At 35.1% G+C, this 23,764-nt stretch overlaps 1 long non-coding RNA gene across 9 annotated transcripts in view; it reads left to right on the top strand.

The window, feature by feature from the left end:
• LOC121425727 overlaps window positions 1–23,764 on the top strand; it is a 97,694-nt gene that overhangs the window by 12,631 nt on the left and 61,299 nt on the right. For 4 of the 9 annotated variants that reach the window (XR_005971532.1, XR_005971534.1, XR_005971533.1 and 1 more), the window contains exon 2: window positions 15,109–15,237. This is a non-coding gene — a long non-coding RNA (uncharacterized LOC121425727). Of the gene's footprint in view, window positions 1–9,682; window positions 9,796–10,115; window positions 10,135–11,981; window positions 12,095–12,542; window positions 12,562–15,108; window positions 15,238–23,460; window positions 23,693–23,764 lie in introns of those variants that run through there. The other 5 variants (XR_005971540.1, XR_005971531.1, XR_005971536.1 and 2 more) reach the window with 5 other exon arrangements.

Below are 23,764 nucleotides of genomic sequence, written 5' to 3'. Positions count from 1 at the left end.
AGTCACAAAACACAACATCAAATTATATGCATGGGAAGGTCTATATCTATTGGGGGATGTGGTTTTCTTATAGGCATTGCTAAAGGTATATGATTTTCAGATTGTAATCCCTGTATAATGAAGCCATGAGTTCTCACTATATGTCATTGGGCTTGGTGGGATAACTAAAGAGATGAGTAGAAGCCCATTTGAAGATAGATAGGGGATGAACAGATTGAATAAAGATGCATTTCTATTTGTGCTATATTAGGGAATCATGTACAGTATAGATATTTCACATAAAATTCTGATTTGCTGGGAAAATCTTTTATTTGATTTGATATACATGTACAAAACAATCCAGTGGAATATTCTTATTTTTAGTTATCGCACCCTACAGGCGGCATTATCATCCTTTTTTTTAAGTGATTGTTTTGTTCAATATTTAGAGATTTATGAATTCATGCCAAAAAGGATGAGAAAGTAAAAGTAGCAGTTGGTGATTATAGTATAAGTGAAATGACAGATAATTTGACAGGTTTCATGATTGAGAGCAGTGCAAGTTGCTATTAAAATGATTGAGTGTTTTTTTTCCTGAGCCGAAAAGAGAGAATTCATTGCCTATTCTTGGTTTTATTTTGAATCATAAGCATAGATATTATTCAAGAAGGTACAAGTATTTGGTACTGATTTTTTTTTACATTTATCTAAAAGAATAAGATAAACTTTAAGGACTGAGGATGGATTAGTCATGATATGCATTAACTGTTTTTGGCAGTAGTTAATTAAAGACAAATATTTTACATTGGATTTCAATTCAATATGTTTATTATTTTTTAAATTTTATTTTATTCTATTGTAACATTTATTCAGGATAAAGATAAAACATGAATCAGCTGATGTCTGTTTTATATCATGGTCCTGACACACACAAAAAAGTACATGTACTTGTATATCCAAAGCACAATAATATCATAAAGAGGTAATGACAATGTAACAACTCTAAAAGCTCACAATATGAAAAGATAAAAAACTTGTTAAATTATAATACTTGTTTAATCAAAATAATTGAACTTGTTCAAGATTTTTCAGCCTCTGTTCACCAAATTATTTTTTTCTTGGGTGGATTTGACGTTTGATGAGAAATGAAAATATTATTTTTGAACTGCATTTTCTCTTGTGTGTGAACTCTCTTCTCAAGGTTCAGTTTTAACCCATATACATGTATATATATGTACGTGAATGCAATAAGGTTAACAATGGGTTAAATGATTAAATTTCATGGGAGTCGCTATTATTGATATCACCTGAACCGTGAAGGATTTTAACCACTTTCTGCTAAAAATGGAATTGTATTTACTCACTTTTCCTAAAAAATCAGTCATATATGTGGTGCCTCCTACATGTCCCAAATGAAAAGCACTGAAAAACGTTGTTGTTAGCCTTGCATTTGTGTGTTTGTGGTCGCCCTTAGTTGACATTATAGAGGAAGTGGTTGCCTTCCAAATTTCATTTAATTTGCATATTTATAAAAAGTGATGCCATTATGATCCAGCGAGGACAGTTCAGCAAAAGTTGCCAATGTATGGTCTGATGCCTTCTGGAGCTGACTAGTTTGTTGTCACCCTTTTTTATGCTTCAATCTTAGTACTTTTCTGAGACTTTTTATTCCAAGATTGTGTTTCAGTGATTCATTTTTATCAGTTGTTGGAACAAGCTTTCCAGGGGCGGATCCAGGATTTTCCAAAAGGAGGAGGGAGCAATTTTTTTAGAGGAAAACTGACAACCCCCCTAAAAAAATAAAACAATTTCAACCTCAAACTAAGAATATTTCGTCCTGAAAAATAAAAAATTTGACAAGCAAAAAAAAAAGGGTATTCAACCACAAAAAAAGGATATTTTGTACCCGAAAAAATTTAACAAGCAAAAAAAAAGAAAAGAGTCTTCTATTTCAAAAGAGGGGGCACACCTCATTTTGAATGGCATTTTTACATACAATTTTTTTTCTTCTCGAAAGGGGGGGGGGGCACTTGTCCCCTGTTGCCCCCCTGGTCCTGAAACTTTCAAAATGTAAACATGCTGAAAAATGGTGTTTTGTATTTGAGAGAAGATTTCTGCAAAACATGATTGTTTTGGATAATTTGATTAGGATTTCAGGTTGGGCTTCTTGTGGCTTGCGTAAACTCCAAGTTGACCTACATGTATTTTTCCAGGGTCAAAATATCTACATGCTATGCATGGTTGGGTTTGAAATAATAATTGAATAATTTGCTCAGTTTTAAAAAGAAATATATATCTGCACCAGATTCATCTATTGTGCTGATAAAGGCAAATTTTTTCTACCAATGATTATTTGCTGAAAAAGGTATTAGACAGCTTTTAGTACTTGCCAGAGGGATTGCCGACACTGCAGGCCTAATTATTTCTCATATTGAAGATGAATACGTCATCCTAATAAAAATAGAACTTGTTAAGCTTTTTATCATTGTGATACCAATCACGTGTGGAATCAAACAGGAACTATGTATCCATATGAAGCTCAATCAGCTGTGAATCCCTCTCTATTTTGAAGGTGATTAAACTTTTGAACCAATGATTTAGTTGATTTGAGAGGAAAAAGTAAAATAAAAGCGAGGTGCAGTGACATCCAAGTGCTTATTATTTGCATTGGTATTCCAGATTAGTTTGTTTTGGTGTTTTCATATCATACAAAACATATTATGGTTTAGATATGAAAGTGCCTCTCTCAAGAAGTGCAATTGTACTGATAACAGCAGTTATTGAACTCTGGAATTGGAAAGTATAGTGTGAAAGCTTTACATTTGTACAGTTTTATACTAGCTAAATTTGCCCTAAACATATTGTACATGTACATTCTACACATACTGTAGGGCAGGTTCAAATCCAAATCATCAAAATTTCTGTAAAACTTTTTTTTATTGCATCATTCTTTAATTTGGATTTTTTTATGCAACTACTTGTAGATGCAGAAAGTTTTAATCGGAATTCAGTGTCCATACGATCACAGATACATGTATATAACTTCCATTCTTCTGCATTTCATCAATTTGTCATTCACGAACAAAAGACACGTCAATAAGGATAGCAAAACATATGCACTATCTGTGCTCATCTTCTGTTGCGAATTATATAATACTGATTGTGAGGATGAGAATGGTGGATGGCAGATGACAAATCCTTTGTTGTATGTGAGGATAATGCCCCTCTCACCACATCTTGCTGATAGACATTTGTTGAAATCACATTGTTCTCTGTGTTTTTTATTGCCTAAGGGTGTATCCATTGTCAGCTGGTATAATTGTATTCGTATTGCTTGCTTGTCCAGAGGACATCAAGTAATTGTGTAAACCTACTTCAAGACATAATAAAAAGAAGCTCATCCTCTGTAGGGCTTTGTAGAAATCATTGCAAAATACAAATTGAAGAACTGCAGCAATATTGATTTTACATCTATGAGAGCTTTTTATGACTCCGGGTTCATTCAATGTTATTCTTTGAGTTGGAATGAGTTGATTTTGAAACGAACATCAATAATTATTCAAGAGGGTAGGGTCAGCCTTTCGAAGTAGGCGTTGGTAATAATTATATCATCATCAGTCTAGACCAAATGACCTTTGAAATTAAGGGCCCATTGAAACTATTAAGGTATTTTATTTTTCCAGGGCTGTTTTGGGGCATTTCTTGGACAAATTTGCCTGCTCCCTAGAGCTGTAATTTTTCTCTGGTATGTTATTATTACAAACAAGGCCAAGTAAAATTTGTTAAATGACTGCTAAAAACCAAATCCTTTTGCCATTTTGTCACATGGTTAAACAATTTGTTAAGGAAAGAGAATAAACTTCACCAGATAGTTGCTGAAACTTCATATTTGACCTTATTGTCCATAATTTTGTGAAAATATGTTGATTTGAGCTGAAAGCTACCCAAAAATTGAGAAATATTTCATGAAATTAAAAACAAAGGAAGTAAGAAAGATTACTGTACAGTTGAGGACACCATACATTACTATTTTTGCAGCAGCAAAGCAGAGTACTGTACAGGGAAATAGGCACACGTATATGCTTTTCACACTGCACTTTTTGTCCTAAATTGGTGGGGCTAAGGGGGGGTCTTAGCCCCACCAATTTCCCAGGGTTAGCTTAGCCCACTTCGTTTTCACACTACGTTTTAGCAAAGTGGGCTGGCACGGTAAATAGTACGGTACTATCTGGCCCTGCAAAAAGCAGGGTTAGCCGGCTTATTGTGGTGCTAGCACCACAATTGCGGTGCTAAGAGATACAGTGTGAAAATGAAACAGGGCTAAGGAAAGTGGGGCTAAGCATTAGCCAATCACAGAAGTCGATTCGCACATCAATCACGCTCTGTATGGTAAAATCATCAATATTCATGAGCTGAGGGATAGTCCGGGGTTACGGCATTCACCATGGTTGAGCAGATAGTATGGGGTTAAGAAAGACAGTGTGAATCTAGAAAAGGATAGTAAATTAGTATGGGGTTAAGGATAGTCCCGGGTTAAGGATAGTATGGGGTTAAGGAAATGCAGTGTGAAAAGCATAATAGCAAACATTTGCCACTGGACTAGTACATGTACATCTTCATTAATTGTCCTGCAGTCCTTCCTAACCATCTTGCAATTATATTATGACAAACATTGCATACTAATATTCAGATCAGCTCACCATGTTGTTCATGCAATGAATCCCCTGAAAATTTGTCACAATTATCAGCATAAAAATCTTACAGTAGTCCTATGTAGAGCCTCTCATTTCAAGTAAGTTTTGATAAGTAAAAAAAAAGCAAAAAACTCGAATCTCAAAACTGCATTAGATATTGAAATAGCTTACTTCCATTATTTTTACTTTTTTCTTTCATTTTTTTAAGTAGATATATGAATTCTAAATGTACAAAAGGAGTATAAAAAAGGATATTCAAGACTTATTCTAAATGTGAAAAATTTCATAAGTAGGCCTACATGTACATGCTCATGTTATTACAAAATGATCCTTGGGGAGTAACTTATTTGTGAATATCCCATGTGGTTAATCACATTTATAATTAAGTCTTGATAGCAACAAATCACCAATGTCATGTGCCTTTTTTAAACTTCAGTGGTACAAAACAGTAGTGTAAACATGCATGTTGACGTATAGGCCTATTCTCCATGTTCATGACAATATGTGCATGTGACACCCCCAGGGGAAGGTCATGGTTTGCCCAATGGCACGCAGTAGGTTGCAGACCTCACTATTCAATTTTTTCTTTATAATACTACCATAGTAGCATGGCATGAATTGCAGATATACAGTATGTGTTTGTATTCTTTGTCATAAGTTTGATGCATATGTGGAAACTGTCTCCATCAAGGTCACTTTCGTTCAGCTCGGTTTGAAAGTACATTGACAGTCTATGCTCCAGTTGCATTGTGGATAGGAAGTTGCATCGCATTTATTCTGCATCTGAATAGGATTCATTACACTGTGGACAGTTTGAAGTGTAGATTTTTGATCCTCCCCATTTTAAGAATTTATTGCATTGGTAGTACAGTGCTCATGCAGCCTGTATGAAATGACTGCTGCAACTTTGACATCAGGTAGGCCATACTCTTATAACAGTGGGAAGGTGTGATGATTGGTCCATTTGTACATAATGGTGGGCCTACACATGTTGAGCAATCGTTAAAGATAAATTCCAGTTTTGGTAACGATCTCAAAATGACTTTACAGAATCTAATATAATGACCACCCAAGTGTCTGTTGGTATTATGAGTAAAAAATATGTGCCAAAGGATTTTGGGAGAAATTGTGTAATTGCTGAGAAATAAGCAAAATAAGCGCGGATTCGGTCACTTTCTTTGGGTCTTTATTCCAGCAATAATAATACACTGTCCCACGTGTGCCTATCTGTGTTGGTGATCTTCAATGTGAACGTTTTTCAGCGTAGATTTCAAGATTTAACAAAGTTCAGTTTTAATATATAACTGTACCAGATCTAGGTCCTCAATGATATTCTGACAATTAAGCCTGGTTTTACAGACTTTCTCATGAAATCAGTGTTTCCTGCAACTACTGGCATTTCTCTTTAAAGCTACATGTACCTGGGTTGGACCATAGACCTGCATGCACTATTCTGTCAGAGCAATATATCCATGGTTGGACTTTGCTTGAAAATTAAATGAAGTGCCTTTACACCCACTGGATCACAAAAGTACCAGATTTTTCCTCCAGTGTAAAAGTATACAGTATGATAACCCCCAAAGAAAATACCCACGCATAATTTAATTTCAAATTACGGTTGGGATATGTGCAGTGTGAAAACAATTTGCATGTACAAGAACTTTTGATGTGTGCCTGGAGACTGTTGCATCCATATTTTAGGCATGGTCTTGTTGCAAGAACACAAATGAATATTTCGATGTAGTTAAGAAAGATGTGAATGTTGAAATATGAATATCCTGTGTTCTTAGATTAAAAAAATTATATTAATTCATAGGTGTAGATGTATATTTTATGTGTTTTTACTCTCTGTGCCTCATTTATCAATACCTGGGAGAGGACTGAAATCCATAGGTTCCTTGGTTGCTCTTGGCATTTGTGTATTAGCCCACTATCTTCATTTTCTTTTGTAAAACCCACAAATTAATCAGATGTTGGCCTAGGTATACCTTACTATAAAACAGTTGACATTTACAGTTATATTCTTGTTTTTATGTACGTACATGTATTTGCTGTTGTCTATGTTTCATCACTACTATCAGTATCATTCTTCCTTTCTTCCATTTCATGTGGGAAAGTCACAAAATATGGTCTCTTTTTGTAAAAAAAAGAGAATTCTGCACTATCATCAATTCCAGTCCCCAATGACTGAAAGGAATGTCAGACCTATGTATTTTACTGTACCTTGCTGTCACTGAATTCTACTCTTGTAGATCATTGAACATGTTTTTCTCATTTTGAATGATTTCAAGATAATCTAGAACTAACAATAAATCAGGAATTGGAGTGGTTTAAGGGATTGGAGACAGAAGTACATGTATGCTGTGTGATGCTGTGAAAAGTTATTTGTTCTTTTTTGTTTGCCACATCTTGTCTGAAAAAAATATGGTGGCATTCATAAAACCATTCAGAACAAATTATGCAAGGCATAGGCCTACATGTACAGTCATAGTGTGTACTATGTATTCAGATTGTCAAAGTATACTTCTCACCCTTCCTGAAATTAATTCTATTTCATTTATCTGGCTACTGTGATGCATCTTTTATTGATATGCATTTTTTTTTGGGGGGTAAATATATTTTCCCCAAATCTCTTGCTGGATTCTTTCCAATTGGATAAAGTTCTGCATTGCCTGTTGCCTTTTGTATCCCCAAATCATCAATCACCGATGATTGGCAACATAGCATGTCTTGTCATTGTTTTCTTCCCGTTGCCCCTAGCAACGCCTGTCTAATGAGCTGGGTGTGTCATCCACTAGCCTCGATAAAATTCCCTGTGTAAATTATTTTTCCTTCAGGATTGGTTGTTTATCTGTTAAAGATTGAAATTATTTTTATTAAAACTGTGAACATTGACAGAGAATAGAGAGGGAGAGCAAGGGGTGGCTTGGAAAAGGGAAATGTGGTGGGATAAATCCAAATGGATGTAAATAATTATTACATGGAGCCATTCTTTCCCCCCATTAAAGGGAAGTTCACCCTGAAGAAAAGTTTGTTGTAAAAACTGCAGAAAAAATAACTAAAAGCATTGGTGAAGGTTTGAGGAAAATCCATTGAATATTAAGAAAGTTTTTAAAATGTCAAGTCTTACTTGTGACGTCAAAAATGAGCAGCTGTCCCATTTTGCCATATATTATGTTCAAATATAATAATAATAATAATAATGGTATTTATTTCGAGCAAGCAGATACAAAATGATTTACAAAGTACTGGATAAAATGATTAAAATACAAAACATATTACAATAGCAGAAATTCTGAATTGAATAAATTTAATGTTTTAATGGTTCGTGATGACTTCTTTTATAATTTTTCTTAAGGAGCGTGTGTGAAAGGATTTGTAATATACTGAAGGTACATGTACAATAAAAACCGTTTTCAATTTTCTGAGAAAATGACACTTCATTGATTTGTTATAATATGATATGTACATGTATTATGTAGGAAAGCTGCTCGCCTATGACATCACAAATCAAATAACTGAAATTCTTGTAACTTCAATGATTTTTCCTGAAACCTTCGCGAATATGTTCTATTATCTTTTGCTATTTTTATAATAAACTTTTTCTCATTCAAATTTGTTATTGCTTTTCATAATCTGCATTAATAGGCAAAAAGGTGATATATTTTGGTTTGGTTTGGCAGATAGGGTTTCCTGTTAATTGTGATGTTGGTCCTTTAAACTAGACTAGGAAAGAGTGACAAATTGTGTTCTTGTTTTACAGGGATGAGAAGGAATTTAGAATACAAGAATGATTCACTGACTGTGAATTTGAAGGTTTAGTCTGAATGGCAGCTCACGCATTTGCCATGAATAATCATTCTCCTCTCAATTTTAGAATAAAAAATTGGATGAGATGGAGAGGTCAGATTTTATTTGAGCATGCTACACAGGAAGTTTTATCAGTTTTACACAATAGAAGGGTTTTTTTTAGGATCAGCCCTTTCAATTTCGTTTGATATGTTTGGATGGGTATTGTAGAAAAAAATGTTGTACTAGAGAACATTAATTACATGTAGAGGAAGGGAAAATGAAGGAAGATCAAAGTGGAAGTGATTAAAGAAGGAAGAAAGAAACTAAAACATGAAGGAAGGTTTGAAGGAAAATAAAAAAAACCTCTTTCACATTCTTACCTGTGTCCGTCATGTACATGTATCCAGGCCCTCTCCTAAACGAAGCAGTCGGACATTACGTACTTGAAACAAGCCATTTGTACAATGTAAGAAAACATTTTTTTCTTTTAGATTTGGCACAGGGTTTTGCTATGGTTGTGCTGACTTCTTCACATTAATCTAGAAATTTAAAAATTTTAATTTTTTTTGCTTATTGTTAGCATTCACTGATCTTGGCGTTACTTTTAGAATACAAAACTAGCTAATGCCATCTTCATTCTAACACATTTTTCAGAATACTGTCCTTGGTGAAAATTATCATTCTTAAAAACCTCTTTGTAGACCAGCATGATTCTTTTTTTTTTTAATATTTAGCAGTAATATGAAGCTAGATTGATAAACAATTTAAGTATGAAAGGACACTTGGCCCTGTTCGTACTGCAGAACACATTTTGGGGGGTCAAATATCGGTCATATTTGGGGTTGCACTCCAAGAACTTGTCACATTTGTATCCAAGTTTTGTGACAGGATTGAGTAAATAGCAAACGCATTTTGTATTTGTTCAGTGGAACCAATCCACGCCTGATTTCCCCCGAGTTATGTTTTGATGGAAAAAACATTTTCACTGTATTGTTGCTGTGTCCTCTCGGTGCGATGACGTGCAATTGACACATCCTACCTAGACAAGGAGGTGAAATCATGCAAATAGTTTTTAAATATTTATGTAAACAATATCAATGGATCTGACTTTGTTGTTGATCTTGCTTCAAAAGAGGGAGATTAGGGGGAATAGAGGATGTTGCCAAATTTCAAATGAAACAGTTTCATTCAGAGCCTGCGGGTGACAAAGCCGTCATAATTGCTGCACCTTAGAAAGATGGAGTTTGAATGCCAATCACGTTTCAATTTCTGCTTGTTCATTTGAATATTCTCTTGGAGGCAAAGAATGGTTGACCTGAGGATGACCAAGGTAGGGGAATTCAAATCAAAATAAGAGTGAGAAGTAATTTCCTACCTACATGTGTGTAGGTCTTTAGTCCATTATTGAGCCTTGTATTTTTTATGGCAAGGTGCTATTAAATTAATATTTTCTATTATTTTTGGCAGTGATGATTTAATCAGACTGATTGAAGTGGACCTTGTTTTAGATTCTGCTTCTACATGTAGCTTGAAGCCTTGAACAAGAGAGGAATTCTTTAGTGTATAATTTTGAAAGTCTTGCTTTCATCTAGGAATTGCATTGATTGATGATGATTTGGCTTTGAGAGAAAATCAAATTGCTGGATAAAGGTTAACATTACAAAGATGTGTAAGTATAGAATTATTGCACTTTAAGTGACACTTATATTGGTAATTTTGCTGTATATAGAAAGTTGGAGATGCATATAAAGTGAAAGACTTATTAGGGTTTAATAGCAAGTACAATATACTATCAATGCAGATATCTTGATCTCGGGGTGTCAGTATGCATTGGTCCTTTGGGAGCAAGAAGTTCCACCTATCTTGAAGAGCTAATAGGTATCTTTGAAATTCTGAGTGCCTGCCTGGTGGCTGACTAGAATACTCCCAGGAGACTGGAGAATGTGCATACATTGTGTTTGGGCCAGCCTTATTGAACTCCTCACAAGGATATCTTCCCTTCATACAGATAATCAGTGATGTTTCAGTTTTCTACATGGGCAGAAGCTGTCTTGAAATTGAGTTTTTTTATAACTAGTATTGATTGTAAATGAATTTCCAAAATATGAACAATCTTCCAAAGTTTCATTTTGGAAATACATGTATCCATCAAAATGTGTTTATTTTGAATCAAGACAGACCCTCAAGAAAAATAATGGTAATGTGCATACTAAGAGTTCCTCCGAATGCAGTAGGCATGCTGCTTGATGCTGGCCTCTACTTCTCATGATTTGTCAGTATTACTGTTTTGCAGTGAAGAGAGAACTCGCTAATGCTAAGACGATCACAGCAGCATGACTAGGCCTACTTCTTGATCCTATTGTAAGAATGAATGATGGTCATTTTCTGGTAGTGTTGGATGGACCTAAGTAAGAATGATACGTAGTGAGGGCATTTACCCCAAACTTTCAAGAGGTGCTCCCCGTTGTGCGACCTCGTGATTCAGGGCCGAATATTCTCACGCGCCAACCCTGTGTTCCAGCCCAGAGCCTTTGCAAATGGGAGCTATCGCCTGGTACTTGTCTTACTGTTTACACATCTTTCAATGGCGCAATCACAGCACCCCCTCCAGTTAAACTTCAACCTGATTAGCCTCCTGTATTAGCTTTCTTTTTCCATGTTCCGTCAATCATCAGAACATCGTAGAAGTTCAAGGTACCCCAACTGAACGTTGCAATCTTTAAATCGGAATATATCCACCAGAAATATAACCCTTGCTGCTTCAAAACAATCAACAGATCATTTATATTTACCTAAATTGCCATTGGAGACCACTGCTTTTTAGGTCACATGATTAAGGTCTGTGATGCCAAGACTAATCCACTACCAGCTCAAGTTGGGAATGCATATCCCTCCAGGTACCACTCCTTGACCCTGTGACCTTCACTTCCTGGAACCTAGCTAGCCTTTCAGCTATCTACCAATACTTTCACATGTAACTACTACAACCAACTACACTACACTTTCTTTTTTTTTCATTTGCAATCTTAACCACTTCTGACGCATATATTTGATAAGAAATGATTAAAAGAATCACAAGAGGCTGTAATCTTCCATGTGTCAGGATTGATTGAATTTATTTCTGTTAAAAAAACAAATAACAATACATATAAAATGATACATGTGAATTGATAAATGGAAAAAACAAAACAGGAGGATGGCCCTACTAGGCAGCATAAGTCATGGTGCTGCTGGTCTCCCTGACGGGGTCCTTATGAGAGGATGAGAGAGTTACTGAAAGTGGGTTTGTCAGATTGGATCAATATTTTATCAAAAGAAATTTATCAAGGTTAGTTTGAGTTGACCAGGGATGAACTCTCTGCCTTTCATTAAAGGATTAGTTTGTTCTGCTCTAGATCCATTCTATTGTTGTGGAGGGATTCTCTAACAATGGGATCTTCCTCCTTTTGAGTATCCCCATTGTTGTTCCCTCTGACCTGAAATTACTGTAACCTGATCAATGTGGGTTTCATCCGCAATGTTCAGGGATAAGACTTTATAACATACTGGGCTGAACAGTTTATGTTTATCTAACAGGGAGTGGAGATGGTGCACTTTATGTGTGGAACAGCGATGGACCTATGACCTGGGTGATGACAATTCAAAACTTTTCTTTAGAAATACAAAGTATGGTGTGCTATACAATTGTAACTGTGATTATTTATTATTATTACTTGTCAGTTGTTTTGTAATTCTATTCTCTTGCATGAGTTGGAAAAGACGTACATGTATAGGCCTACACAGTAGGCCTACATGTATTTTTGGAGCCTTGTGTTTTTCTGTTTTGTTTTGTTGAGCCAATGATTTTGGCTAAGTTAGGATATTCATTATGTAAGTGATTCTCAACTGTTTGATTATGTTCAACCTTTGTACCAGGATATTAGGCTTAAATAGTTTATCTACTGTAGCTCATCAGTGACCAACGGAAAGAGTGGTCCTTTGATAATGAACAATGATAAACCTACAGGGTAAAATATGTTAGTATGTAATGCATATTATTGAAAAGAGCATATGGTGGTAGGAAACACTTAATTTATATTTATAGCATTCAAAAAAGGTAAGACTAAGAGAATGATTATTTTCTCACCTTCATTCTTGTCATATTATATATTTTATGTATTTAAAACAAGCAGTTTTTAAAGACGAAGGCACTTACTTGATGATTTCGGAATCTCTCTAATCTCAAAGGACTATGTCTTAAACACAGGCTGCCTGAAAACAAACCATTAAATGTTGGATTTTGACCTGTGCTCATGTTGAAAATGTTTATGATTGTAATGTCTGGATGATAGTCCAATGTCCAAGCCTTAAATATCAATGTCTAAGGGTAAGGTCGTTTTTTCTAGGGCACACATCTTCATATTACATCACAATAACACTTTTACACCAAGGTACGATCGCAGAGACCGTACTCAGCGACCGATTGGACATGCTTCCACACCGCCGTTAAAATTTGGTCAGGCCCAGACCAATCGGTCGCTGTATAGCTGACCTAGCCGGAAGCGGAAATAGAGATAGCGCGTGGGCATGTAGGCCTATATGGGGGCGAGTCATTGCATTTTGATCGGTTGCTGAGTACGATGCGCTTTCACATCAATCTTGCATCGATAGTGATCTGTCCCTGAAGTGCATGTACCTCTTAGGTCGGACTAAGCTACCGATCATTTTTTACCAAAATGATCAGTCGCTGAGTACGATGAAACGGTTTCACACCATGGTTTCATCGTTCACTGGTTACGGTCTACATGTATGTGATCATACCTTGGTGCGAAAGCAGTACTTGACATTATTAATCTTTATACCTTCTGTCCTAGTTTCTTCAGTCCTACAATTTAAAGGGATGGTCTGGGTTGAAAATATTTATATATTAATACATAGAGTAGAATTCAATGAGCAAAATGCCGAAAATTTCATCAAAATCGGATAACAAATAATAAAGTTATTGAAGTTTACAGTTTAGCAATATTTTGTGAAAACAGTTGTCATAAATATTCATTAGGTGGGCTGATGATGTCACATCTCCACTTTCTGTTTTCTTATGTTATTGCATAAAATCATATTTTTTTCATTATTTCATACTTGTGTGAATAATATGTCTCCCTTTAATGAAATATGTTGCAGCAATAAATATTTAATGCACTAAATCAGTTGTCAATCCAATTTTTCTTGTTCTCTATGGATTTTTTGTTAATAAACCTAATTTCTTATAATAAAATACAAAAGAACAAGTGGGGATGTGACATCAGCCCACCTAATAAATATTCATGATGACTGTATTTACAAAATATTGCAAAACTTTAAAATTCAATTACTTTGTTGTTATCTGATTTTGATGAAATTTTCGGCATTTTGCTCAGTGAATTCTACTTCATTTATCAAGCTATAAATACTTTCAGCCCGGACCATCCCTTTAATGATTTCTGTATATATTAGTTAAAAATTCTAAGTGGCATAGAAATGAGAGGGACATTGAGGCCAGTCAATAGGCCTTGGAGTTAAGCCATGGATATTCAATTCAATTCTTTATTACGTTTTCATTCAAAACATAATACAAAATAATAGAAATCAGATACAAGTTTAGGGACGAACATTCTTACTTCATAAAAAAAAAACAGGTTAAACTTGAGCATAAATGGAATTGAGGGGGGTCCACTCTATAATGATTTGTTTATTAAAATTTAAAGGAAAGTTGTTCTTTATAGGCCTATGTTTTATTGGTCTTTCAATATCAATGTTTTGTGTGCATATCCTCCAAAGTGATTGTACAGTGTGTTTGAAACTTACTGTACATATATACCAGGTCATTGAAAAAGGACATGTAGTTCTACATTTTCGTGCTTTTAGGTTTGATAGGGAAGTTAATTTTTCTTTTGTTCTTTGATTTTGTTTTCTATGTACATTTGATCCTGAGAAATGCTGCAAGTTTAAAAAATTGGAGAATTTTATTTTACTAAGCTTGCTATTTAGAATTTTTGACAGCAACGAACATCTTTTTAATAACTATGAATCGTGCTTGCATGTTTATCTCTGAAGAAAGTGCTTGAACACACAGAAGTATTGCACTTATGAGAGTTAGTGAAGGATACAGTACATGTACGTGTATACATGTAAGGTTAGTCCGTATACATTGCACCCTGTGCATATTAAGGCACTATACCTGTGATTTTAAAATACAATGAGGATGTGTTTTTAGAGTAATAAGCAGCAATTTATTTTATCATTTATTTGGGTTATGGCATTAAGCACCCTTTAGTATTGGCATTAAAGTTGATATCTTTATTGTCAATTCCTATCAAATAACTTGAACTTTGGCCTGTACTCTTGTACAGTTATCTGATTTGAGTCCTTGCCAAGATTCAGGTGATTTATCAATTATTGCCTAGAACTTTGGCATTGCTTGATTTTCATTTGTGTTTACAGGTTTGCAAGTTTTATTACCTCACACAGCCACAGGTGATATTTTGATGGAAGTGTTTTACTGCTATTAGCCTAATTTTGTCTTTGGTAAGGATTTTATGCAACTTGAAATGAAAGAAAACTGTCATTTGTACCTTGAAACTTAAAATTTTTACTCATTTCATTTTTTTTCTGTTTTTCCATGCAGACCTTCTGAATTGGAGTTTATCATTGGAGGATTAGACTAGATTGTTGTGAATTCTATGGAAACCGGAAAGCGCAGACTGTTTGGGTTTTGAAAGTGTTTTAGATTGATGCCTTATCGAAAACGAACAAGGTAAGTGGCCTACAGCATGTTCAGACAATTAATTAGTTCATTTTATATAACATCTTTGTATAGTGGAATTAGAGGGAAGGGAGAGATATTAAAGATAAAGAAGTGCTACTTCACACTTTTGAAGAGTTCCTAATACCCTTTTCATAAACCTATCCTCCAATTAGCCGCCTAAGAGTAATGCGGATAATTCAATAAAAATTGTGTTCACAAACTCCGAAAATAAGCCGCATTATTTTTACGAGTGCCCATCCTGAAAAAGGCGGATAATCGTCATGACAACTGGACACGCCCCCTCCGATGCGGTTGTGTTGGAAAAGGGTGACCTTGTGACCGCACCATGGCAATTATCCGCATTATTTGGAAATACGTTCATAAACTCAAAATCTTGTCCCGATGCTGCTATTATGCAGATAATAGCAGCATCAGAGTAATGCGGATAACTCTTGTCCTCCTCCAATTTTACGACCAAATTATGCTGCTATTAGCCGCATAATTGGGTTTATGAAAGGGGTATAATATGGCTTACAAAAAATAACAATTTACAATTTCTTGATAATATATCATTCCCTTTTCTTTTATAGTATTTCAGAATAGGTATAAGTGATTTATTTGCCAAATATTTTTGAAGTTTGTGTAGTTGTGCAGTGATCCAATTTATTCTGGAGATGGTTCTGAATTTAAAAAATGTTGTTTTTTTAAAGAAAGAAGAGGAAAAGTAATACAGTTAAGGGTGCAGTATGGGGTGTTGACAATATTTGATCAGTATAGCCAGCATTCAAGTAAGTATTTAAGAGGAAGGGTCCTGCCTTAACATTAAAAACTTTTTTTTTTAATAATGGGGTAGAGAATCAATTATGTTGATTATTTTAGAGTATTGAATTAGTGAAATAAGTTAGTGACTGTTATCCATTCTTTTAAAGTGACTCTTTTTGGAAACATAAAGTTGACCATAAACTTATTTTAGCTTCTTTTTTTAAGGTTATTACTTTTCTTAATGTCCCTTTGAGCTTAAGTAGATTTACTTTGTATTTCACAAAGCTAATACATACATGAAGATTGTATCCTGATATTTTTTCATTCCATTCATTTGAATCAGTTTTATAGTAAAATTAGTAGTATTTGGGAACCCTTTCTTAACTTCTGCATTTGATAGTAAATTTGACCTATTTTTATCAATTTTTACTCTTTCACACAAACATATTATGATTTTTCAGACAACAAATTTGAATGGAAAATTAATGGTCTTTTGATTTTATAATACTACTTTTGATAGAGTTAATGTAGTTACATGTAATTGACAGTTAGCCTCGTGCATATTCTATGGATATATTTCTCCCAATTATTGTTTTTCCTGTGCTTATTCAGGAGTTGCATCAGTAATACATATTGATATTTTTGTATTCCAATGTTTTAATACAAGAACACCGATCTACTAATTGGCTCCAATCACACTTTATAGAATGTAAAGATCTAGAAAAAAAAATCTTCGAACGGACTGCCTTCTCACACCGGCAGACGTGCACTTCCTAAACCAACATCACTACCTCTGCTCCACAAGAGTGCTTTCTTTAGTTGCCATGGGTACCAAGAGAATACATAAAATTGAGAATGGAAATTGGAGGTTCTAGACATTGGTATCCCCAAAATAATTATTCCAGCGGAAGCATCAATACCTTATTTGCATTGCATTTGCCTTATCTGACACAATAATTCTGATATATTGTTAGTGAGGCAGTCATTTATTGTGGCATAATTCATACCTGGTTTTAATTGTAAATGGGAAGTTCTACCTGGTCTATGTGTGAGTAAACTTGCCCCGAGTTTGAACCCACCGTATCAATGTGTGTTTACTAAGCACAGGAATGATAGAGGCTCATGCTCGTCTTAAAGAGGAGGGTTTTATTGAAATTAGCGATTAAGAAAATTATATTTTGAAAATGATATGCTTTTGATAATTGAATTGTTTTTAATGGAATTGGTAAGATCATCATGCCAGAATAATTCTAACAATCACCAGTTAGACTTGAAGGAATTTGTAAAATTTTGTAGGTGATATTCATAGACCATTAATTTGGCAACTCTGAATTAATTCACACCTTTTGGAAATTAGGAAAAATATTGATCAGACAATGTCAGATATTTTTTTCAGGGTGAAAAGAAAAGTAGTTAAATATCTCTTAAAGGAAAATACACATAACTTTGTGGGCCATCTCACAAAATTCTGAAGTTGATTCAGGATAGTTATTTTCTCCAGTTGACTTGAATCCCATGAAACAGCCTACTTATTGGTGCATTTCATTATGCATGCAGAATGTTCAACGAAAGTGTACTCAACACAATTCATTGATTGCAGTGTTTCACTGTCAAAGCAATTACAAACCACATAAAAAGTCCAGCTTTCCTGGGATCTCAAAGCTCTACTGATTATTTATTTTCCCTGCTGTAAGATTCTTTGTTCACTTAAATAGCTCTTCACTTTTTTCAATTCTTGGCCAATGTATCTTGTATGTCTGAGGAAAAAGTGGTGAGAAAGTATCATGAAATGCACGAATTGTGTCACCATTAGCCCATTACAATCAATATAGTGAATGTTGTTATTGGGAGAAGTTGCCATTTGGAAATAGCAGATTAATTTGAATTCCTGGATTTGTACAAACAGGTACATGTATGTTGAAATGAACGTGGAGTGCCTTGATGTATTTTTACATTGTGCGTGATGTAATGATTCACAGGAGACGGTTGCATAAGTCTTGACTGCTGGAAGCCTCTTAATCGTGTTTGTTGACAATTCAAGATATGGGTCGTTTTACTATATATGGTTAAAGCTGTTATCATTGTAATGGGGAGTATACACTGTCAGAAACTACCCCTAATTCCCACCCTTTGAAAGGTTAGAGTCATGACATTTATTTTGAAAATCGTTGCTTTTTGTATAGGCAGTTGAATGCCCGTAAATATATGAGAATTTGATCAGCTCTCAAAACAATGAGAATTATTTACACCTACATACCTGGATGAACCAATTCCTTTAATTCTGGATGATTACGTGAAATTATGAGCATGGGCATTTAGAGTCTAAGTAGCAGATGAGGTGAATTATTCTTTTTTGCTAGCTGAGCAAGCTAGAACCAAGGAGCTTCTGTTTGAAGCTCCTTGCTAGAACCAAGCACCCTGTGATGCCTGTGTCCAGCGTACTTGCCAGAATGGGAAAGGTATAATTTTCTTCCACACTGAAAGAATGCCGGCAACCCAGTTGGAAAAAGATTATAAATTTGAAACACCTTTTAAACATCATTTAGCAGCCATTTCAGAGATATATGTATTTCAAGTAATTTGCTTCACTGGAAAACATAGCTTATCTGGTATTCTTCTATTGGGGTACATTCAGGAGATCTGGTAAATTATCCAATCAGAGAAAACCAGGTTTTCTGTCTGAAAGTACCTAAAATTAAAGACAGATCAAACAATCTAGAGCGTGGCAATTTGAAATGGGGCATGGCCACCCAGTATAAGAGGCCCATTCATGAATTTCTTCCGCCTCATCGAAGCAAAATGAATTCAGATTTTACAAATCTTTTGTCCTAAATGAAAGGCTCTATCAGCTGTAAAGGAATGGTCATTCATTTGTATCATAGTTTTTGTTGATAAATGTATGCAGTATCATCATTTTGTATTTTGTATTTTTGTACATAAGGGAAATATAGGAAATCTGGCTGGTATTTTAAGTTTGTGTTTTAAAGATTTTTTTTTTAAGTTTCAAGGAAAAATGTTGGTAGCACTAATTGCATTGAGACTGGTTGCATTTAAAACGTGTGAGCATTGGAAGGAGAAAAAAGTATCAATTAACTTTTCTTCGATTAAAGAACACACTGAATTTCCCTGCAGCTTCATTTGAATTCATCCCAATTTATTTTCACCAAAAAAGAAAAATTATCCCCCTGAAGAATGTTTACAAACCCTTTTGACAAAGCTTCCCTCATTCTTCAAAATAAAATCGCCACTAGTAGTCTAACACAAAATAAACCAAAACAAAATGAAATTGAATTTAAAAGTATTGGAACACAAATATTTAATGCATTTTATATTGCATCAGTATTGTATCATTTTCTACATGTACACCCCTGTGTAACACTCTTCACATTATATTCGTTAATTTGAATATGGCAGTGACCAGCACAAGGCTGCAAAAACATAACAGGATCTGACCTCCAAAATCTTGATTAACGAGAAACCCAGGTGGAAGTTTGTCGCGGCTGAAAGATGGAGAGAGGAACAAATTTGATATGATATAACCGCCCTTTCACCAGCTGTATATCACTACTCAGAATTGGATATGGTCATCTTGCCAGGCCTTGCCAGAGAGAAATATTAACTACGATGGTTATTAGATATGATTAACCCTATCAATAAACCCAATACCCACATTCCTCCATTCCTTTCTCTTCTTTCCTTTTCATGGAAAAGATATTGTTTTATGAAATAATATAGGTCTTATTACCAAGGGAAACCACTTTAGTTCTGAAAATTGTTCTCTCAGAGGGCCCTGATGTTATTATTACCGCGGCTTTAGCTGAGCTGCTTAGGCGCTCAAGCATTCAAGGAATTTCTCTCTAACTGGGTACCCATTCACCTCACCTGGGTTGAGTGCAGCACAATGTGGATAAACTTCTTGTGCCATGGCTGGGATTCGAACCCACAGCCCTCTGTTTCAAAGTCAGAAGACTAATCCACTGGACCACTATATTTAGGCACAATATACATGTAGGCCTAATATTTTGAGGAAACAAAATCTATACACAAACTTTACTATACTAACCTTTCCCTTCCAGCTCAGGATTTTGGTAGGTCAAAAGATCATTTAATAGACCAAAATCTACTGATGCAAGTCTCGTTTTCATCAAGATTTTGGCTGGCCAAAAACTTTCTGCTGATCTATTGAAATGTTCTGGCCAGTCAAAAGGCTCCAAAGGAGACAGATAGTAGGAGAGAAATCCTTTGGAGGCAGAGACTGCATGGGTTTGCATATCTATAGATGATCGTGACTCTATGAGGCTGTTCTCACTACGTTCCTAAAACTAGTTTACTGGAAACTAATTTAGTGGAAGCTAGTTTAACGTGTAGTGAGAACGGTCAAAGCGGTCTTGGAAGCGATCTTCCAAACCAGTTTGGAAAACCACCTCGCGATGTAGTTTTCAAGATCGCTTTGCCTCGTTAAACTGGTTTTAGCCTAAGTGAGGACACAACCGTTCTTCGGGAAGCAATCTTCGCACATTTTAAGCGCGCTACTCCACATGACAGGTGTAGAATGCCTATGCTGCGGTTTCGAATTTCGCGCGAAACGTGTCACCCCGCTTAGAGCGTTTCCATAGCAACAAGAGCGCTTTATGTGAAGTGATTTTGAAAACCACTTTCGTGTGATCAAGTGAGAACGCTAGCAAAGCGATCTTCCAAAGTGGTTTCCTGAATCGGTTTCCAGTAAACTAGTTTTAGAAATCGTAATGAGAACGGCCTCTATGTTTGAGTCTTGAACTAGTTCTGTCTGTTTTGAGAGGATAGTGGAGATAATGAACCGACCCTCTTTTTCTTCTGTTCAGCTGAAGACCAAATACAGTAGTTTGAAAGAAAAATGAAAGGGAATATATTTCTAATTAATCAATGTCCATCCAGATTGTGTATTGATACAAGCCGCATAGAAAAGAATCTGACCTCCTGGTTCTTGTTCTGTCCCGCCTTGGAGGTTGCATTTTGTAAAATACAGTTTGTCTCGCTGAAGGATTAAAGGGATTAATCAACGTTTTCAAAACGAATAAAAATTTGCTACTGGCAGAAAATTAGAACTATTGAGACACATACTTTCTATCATAAGTATTAAAGAATGACAGCATAGTATGTTATGCTCAGGCAGTTCCTGTCTAATCCACTTAAATGTTTACAATCCTGATTGGAACAGGAAAGGTGATATTGATTTTGAATCCTCTAATATACAAAGTTACAAACTGCCTTTAAAAATGAGTCTGTTTTCGCCACGTACAGTATTTCATGTGATGCATGGTGGCTTTATGACATGTCGGCTTGTTTTTTTGTTGTTGCTTTGTTGCTTGCCTGGTCTTGCCCTTTGATGGTGACAAGGAAAAGATTAATCAGCTAGCCATAACCAGGTCGGCTGTGTAGGGTAGGGGCACATGATGGGAATGATGTTGCTGCTGATGAAGACATCTCTAGATGGCCTTTCATGGTTGACACAAATTTCTAAGAAGCGTGTTGAAATGTGTGGATGTGAGTTAATCGTTAAATTGCCTGTGGATCACACCTTATATAAACTTGATTGAGAAGGTGTTGCTTGATAGATCATGTTTTCGTTGATTTACATATAGCAAGGCCAATGTGGTGTGCTCTAAGCCAAGCCATTTCACAACCATCTTCTGCCTCAGAGCCCTAATAAGAACAGGTCATACATGCACTGTAAAAGCAGTAAAAGCAGTAAATGCCTTTTCGTCAAGTGCCAGCCAGCATCCTACAGCATAAAGTTTAATGACATTTCTATAAAATACAAATTCATTATTTGTCCATGATGATTTGATTTTCATAGAAGTCTGTATGATAGGATGAATGCACACATATAAAATTAATTTCATTTTTTATAGGAAAAAAGGTATTTTATGGGATTTATTTTCCACAATATTTGTCGGTGAGATGCCCGCACATCACAAAATTAAAGACTGAAAATTTGTGACTCTGTTATGGTGCAGTGAATTTTGTGAAACCTGGCTTCATTAGCATTTTTTTCCTCACTCTATTCACCTTTCACTCGAAGTAAAAAAAAAAATACCTGAGTATTCAAGAGTGTGGATATAAACTGGGATAAAAAATGCTAGTGCTAGTTATTGCAAAGTCTAATGGAGTATGACTGCCTTCAGTTTTATTTTTCTTTTTCTAAATGATTACTATTTTTGCCAATTTGAAATTTCATTGCTGTATTGAGATTGATATACTTTCCAAAACTCAATACTGTTGAGATGTTAACCTGCTTCTCTGGATTTTCATTTTCTTTTGAAATAATTTTTAAGAATTCAAGTTGGATTCCCTTTTCAGTGTAAGCTTGAAGCTTTAATTTTTGTTTGGGAGTTCTGATGAAACATGAAAATTCAAATGGGCAATTCCATCAAATGTGTACGTCCAACCCCATGTATACGAGGCCTTCTTAAAATTTTTTGTCTCTGACTTCTGGTTCATATGACAGTCTATAATATTCTCAAAGGATCATGACTTGGTCAGTTTATGAAGTGAAGTAAAACTTGAGAAAAATGGGGGTCGGATGTACTAAGTGCTTAATTATTTTACGGAATTGCCCACATTGTAAATTATTAATTTGCAATAAACCAGAGGGGTGTTTACTTTATTGGTTTTTACATGTATTTCAGCCATGATTTTATACGAACCCATTTATATAAAATCTATGTAATCAAACAATTGTGAAGGGTGGGTCATTTATTGGAATTTCTTCTACCATCATAAACAAGTAACTGACCAGTATTGAGCCTATAGGTTGAATCAATAAATCATAGTTATATTCAGCCAAACGTGAACTCAATTCATAATAAATCTGGATCATAACTTTTTTTAAAAATAGGACTTTCATTGGATCCATTAAAGATCTCCTGGGCTTTAAGAAAGGAATACAGAATGCTAAAAAAGATATCAAAGATGCCTTAAATGTGACCTAAATTGTTTTGAACTTTATTGAGGTTGAATTGAAAGCTAGAGGGCATGACCAAGTTTTAAAAGTAATACTTCTTTCTTCCTGACTCCCACACAGACCTGATCTTACCGCGGGCTTCATATCTCTTACGCAAAGACTACACATCTATTCTTAAACTGGGTCACAGTACTTAACTATTTGACTACATTTTATTCTGTTTTATTGGACACAATTTTATTTTCCTTCATAAGAAAAGAGTGAAGATAAAAGTTGTACAGCTAGATTATCAAATTAACAATGGCAATGAATGGTATGCTTGCAAAATGGGCTGACTTCTATCTCAACCCAGAGGAATAAAACTGTTTTTGTCAGATTTGAGCAAAAAGGTCCCTTATTATATAAAGTGAATAATGTCCTTTTGCCTTCTGATCTGACGAGGATGATTTTGAGGTGTAACACCTAGTTCATCACCATTGTCCCTGAATTTGAAATGATGCCAATGTAATTAAATTTGATCTTTCCAGGGGTATTCTGGTCTCTGACATTTCTACTTTGCGATGTGAATAGGAAACATAAGGAAACATCAGATTTCCTTGCAATTGAAACATTCTGCTCTTCAGTGTATTTCTAGATAGTGGAGTGAATGCAAAGATGAAGTGAAATGTCTGCCGTATTCCTGCTTTGACGTCTTAAAGGTGCACTCACCATTATGATACTATGTAATGGAGGCAACCTGTGATCCTTTTCGTATTTATGGTAAGAAATGTTGTCATTCTATGGGTTAACATGTATTCTGGGTAAAAAAACAGGAACTCGTTGAGTACATGT

The sequence above is a fragment of the Lytechinus variegatus genome, chromosome 1 (genome assembly GCF_018143015.1).
Source record: "Lytechinus variegatus isolate NC3 chromosome 1, Lvar_3.0, whole genome shotgun sequence".
Classification (NCBI taxonomy): domain Eukaryota; kingdom Metazoa; phylum Echinodermata; class Echinoidea; order Temnopleuroida; family Toxopneustidae; genus Lytechinus; species Lytechinus variegatus.
This window is presented reverse-complemented; position numbering and strand designations above follow the sequence as displayed.